This window comes from Sinocyclocheilus anshuiensis, unplaced genomic scaffold (genome assembly GCF_001515605.1).
Source record: "Sinocyclocheilus anshuiensis isolate Anshui unplaced genomic scaffold, SAMN03320099.WGS_v1.1 scaffold3332, whole genome shotgun sequence".
NCBI lineage: Eukaryota > Metazoa > Chordata > Actinopteri > Cypriniformes > Cyprinidae > Sinocyclocheilus > Sinocyclocheilus anshuiensis.
Genome location: NW_015552874.1, coordinates 236,780 through 241,198, shown reverse-complemented (window position 1 = coordinate 241,198; position 4,419 = coordinate 236,780). Strand labels below are relative to the sequence as shown.

The window sequence follows — 4,419 nt, the reverse complement described above, 5'->3', positions numbered from 1 at the left end:
CCGATTTGAATCGTCACATATTTGAATCGATTTTCAACCGGCTCGCGGTTAATCGTTACATCCCTAGTAGCCGATCAATCGGAGCACCCCTAATCTCGATTGTTCATTCATTCATCTGAGCTCTAAAAGAATACCATAGGCTAGGCTATAAAATTATTCTCTGTGGCTATCTATGAACAGTAACAGAAAAGCTTTTTTATTAACAGACCTATAAGGTATGGTCTGCAGGAAGAGACATTTTCAGCGATCAGGGGTCAAATCCTGTTTGTATGCCGGCATTGTGGTGCTGGATTGGCGGATGTGAGAAATCAAGACCACAGAAAGGGTGAGAATAAAGCGGAGAGAGAAGAACAGAGACAACTTATCAGCACACAAAAGAGCACTGGCTCCCTATCAAACAGTACTTACAACATATCTAAATCAAAAGTTTCTATGAGACACCCACAGAGACAGAGAGAAAAAATATCCCGTATGAATACTGCAATAAAACTGTTTTGCAACAAATTTTTAAAGTAAAACTTAATCTTACTCATCCTTTTACAGAGCAGGATACTAGGACTGCAGCTTTATCACACAGAATTACAGTACATGATGACCAGCAGTGGGCAATATGACCAAAATCTTATTTCCTAATAATTCCTATAGCTATTTTTGTAATTTTATTTTATCTTTGCTATTAAAAACACAAAAACAAAGATGCAAACAATGAACATTACGATAAATACAATAAAAAAACTGTGCTTTAAGTTTTTCAGGTATGGTAGGTCTCAGTAGGTAGGTTACAACAGGTAACAGTAGCACTCAGGTAATAAATAATACATAAATTGTATATTCAAAATTAAAAGTAAAAAAAAAAAAACAGTTTTCACTATAAATTAGCTAAATATATACTGATCTTATTAAATGGATACTAATGTTATTCAGTCAAAAGCTGTGTGATTTTTATTTACTTTTGATTGACAAAGACAGCAGCAAGTACTAGATTGCTGTCACTTTAAATAACTCGAAGCAAATAACACCAGAAGCCTCATGAATTTAAGTTAAAAATTATCGAAAATGCATACATCCCTACTATATAGCAGGTGAATATATATGTATATATATTAATGTATCTATATATGTGTTCCTGTGGCTCAGTGGTAGAGCATTGCGTTAGCAGCGCAAAAGGTTGTGGGTTCAATTCCTAGGGAACACACATACTGGTAAAAAATGTATAGTCTGAATGCATTGCAAGTCACTTTGGATAAAAGTGTCTGCTAAATGCACAACTTATTATTATTAATTATATTAATAAGTATTTTTTTTAAAAAGTATAAAAAAAAAAGAAAAAACAAAAAGGGCAAAACGTTCCCTGATGACCAAAATTCTGAAGTGTGCAACTGTTGGACACTTTACTATCCCATAAGGCCAAAGGAGAAGATTTGTGAATGGCAATGAAGAGATGCAACTGATGCTGATCAGTCACATGACAATGATAATAGCAACATTCTTACTGTGTGCTTCCCCCTCAGTTGAAACACAAAAAGTTGCTTTAACATAACAAACATCAGACATGTCAACTACATCCCCACTTTTCTCTTCTGCAAACTACTGTGAATACTAGAGATTTTCTATTAATGCATTTATGCCTCAAGAATCAAACCCATGACCATGGCATTGCTAGTGCCATGCTGTACCTTTTGAGCTACAGGAAGGCTGAATTTTGGCAATACTGATAATTATGGGGAGTAGACAGAATTATTGAACAGTCTGTAAGACTTTAAAATGGGGGAAAAATATAAAATGGGAAACAGGCTGTTCACTTAGTATGCTAATGCTTTGTTTTCTCCTGTTAGAGGTCAGTCACACTGAATAAATTTTTGCATTTAAAAATGAGAGAGGCACTGCACTGTTTTTTTTTTTATGTTGAGCTTAGAAAAACAGCTGAAAAGCAATGAAGTGAAATTCTGCATTATGTCAACGTTCCCTTCACTGTTATACTGTAACACACTCTAGCGCTGGCCACAGAGGAAAAGAAAAAAAAACTGTTGACATCTCTCAGTCTTGATATTTTTAGATAACCGATAGTTAAAAAAAATAACATCTATTGGTATTGATTAAATAGTTAAACCATTGTCTTTTTTTTTTTTTGGATTGAGGCTGAATAACACTGCACTGTGTGACATTAACCACAACTTACATTCAACAACTATGAGAGAGAGGCCTGCTTGTAACACTCCAAAGAGAAAGGAAAAATTGAAATCGCATCATATGACCCCTTTAAACAGCCATTTCATTGCTGTCTTTCAAAAAAGGGTGTAGCAATTCTTAAATGGCTTTGAAATTGTAGCTGCATGACAGGTATGTAGCAGACACTTTCACGGTCCTGTGTAATCCTGTCTAAACTGTACAGAAATTTCCAGCCATCAGAGGTTCAAGCACAGATATAATCTGTATAAATGACAGTGTTGAATAATTCATAGGATGGTGGGAATCTCCAAGTTGCTAAATGGTTTTCTCTTTGGTGGCAGGCTGTGCATGTTTCATAACAAAAAAAATACATCATCACACCGCAAATTTCTGTATGACAAGTAGGGCTACACGATTAATCGCATGCGATATTTAACGCGCATCTTATCAGTAAAGCCGGTTCTGTAATCAGCGGTAAATCTCCATCACCTGCGTGCTTTCACATTGAGCAGCATTAACTTCACAGAGTCGTTGTTCACTGACGAGCTCCGCTAAACCACGTTCATATTCGCGCGATTTTTTGCGCTGCTCATCAGTGAACAACGGCTCTGTGTAGTTAATGCTGCTCAATGTGAAAACCCGCAGGTGATGGAGATTTACGCTGATTACAGAACCGGCTTTCTGACAAGATGCGCGTTAAATATCGCATACGATTAATCGTGCAGCCCTAATGACAAGCTACAAAGAATTGAGCTTCAGGAAATAACTTCTGGAATGTTTTGGATAGTCAGAGCCAACAAAGATGACAGATTATTCTGCAGATAAACAATATAAGCGTCAAGTCCATGATGATCAGTGAAGCATAAAAGACAGTTTCAAAAATGACAAAAGACAGATATTAAAAAATATACTAGTTTGTTCAAATTGAAATTACTTTAGATGGATTCTTATCATGAGAAAGTGTTATGATGTTGTTTACATTGAGGATTTACAACCATAAATTGACCACATTTTCCCCGAAACTGTCAGCTCAGTTTCAACATTGGCTTTTTACTGAAGTACTGTTTACAGTGGTCAAGTGAAGCCTTTGTTTTATTTAATGGCTAAAAACCCGTAACTCTGTTTGCCAACTCCCAATTGTACCTGTAGCATCCCGCACCTCAAATAAATGGCGGACGCTGTAGGAAAAACCCCGGTCTGTTCAAGGCCTGAAGCGTCTTGCCTTACTCCATTAACCATAAATTACATTAGTTAGCCTATACCACACGACTAACCGACCCAGACAGGGGCAAGACCGCTGTAAACAATAAAACTCTTCCCGAGCAGGAGAGAATTAAGTTTGGAAGAGAAGCAGCGATATGCAGCTTGTCACGTAAGAAGCGTGTCTGCGACACCTATATGCTCCCCCTCCCCTATTAATGATACAACGCAGTTTTTCCCAATGTGCCCATGTATCCAGCCCGACACGTGTTTCCGTAACAACACTAGTCCTAAAGCACTGAGCATGCTTCTCCAAAGCTGTTTCAAACACACTTTCCAAGGCGTTTTCCACTGTTACTGTGGGAACTCGCTGCAAATAAAGTGTCATTTTCAGTCCAGTAAAAAAACCACTGTACCTACATGTATGGATGGGCATTTAGTCGTGTTCTGCTGTCTAGCTGGTGGCCAACAGAATTAGACAATTGTCAAAATGAATTCTGTGTATACCCACAGGGTAAGACTACATAAATAAAACAGTAGCCTACGGACAATATTTGATAGTCAGTTGAAGAGAAGATATTGAAACAATGCAAGGTTGAGAATTCACAAGTGTCACAGCAGTTCTATAGCAAGCTAAACTCACAGCGGCAGAATGCTTTATCGCAGTCCGTCGATATAACAAACTCACCTTTACCGAATCGTTGAATTCTGATGGAAAGCACGGAACCACTCATTTATTTTATATATAATCCCTGGGTATGTCCGAGACTTAAAGTGACCGAATTTCCTGTGGTAGAATCAGCTCGATACATTGGGATTTGCTGAGGGGCAGTGCTTCCTTTAGAAGTGAGGCGAAAGTGCAGTACGAACATGACGCGCTAGGGGAACAACAGTGGCCGACTATAACGCCTACTTTAGGTAGGCTAGGAATTCTAGAATAGAATAGAATAGAATAGAATAGAATTCATTATGTAACTAGCAAAAACAATGTAGCTACTACACAATATACAATACAACAGTACACGATTCTATTCAAACAAACGTTTGCAA

General features: G+C 37.6%; 1 long non-coding RNA gene across 1 annotated transcript in view; it reads left to right on the top strand.

The window, feature by feature from the left end:
* Positions 1 to 3,991, top strand: part of LOC107668170 (uncharacterized) — an 18,107-nt gene extending 14,116 nt beyond the window's left edge. Inside the window, exons 2-4 of the long non-coding RNA XR_001631859.1 lie at positions 765 to 774; positions 3,931 to 3,933; positions 3,980 to 3,991. This is a non-coding gene — a long non-coding RNA (uncharacterized LOC107668170). The remainder of the gene's footprint in view (positions 1 to 764; positions 775 to 3,930; positions 3,934 to 3,979) is intronic.
* The last annotated feature ends 428 nt before the right edge of the window (positions 3,992 to 4,419 follow it).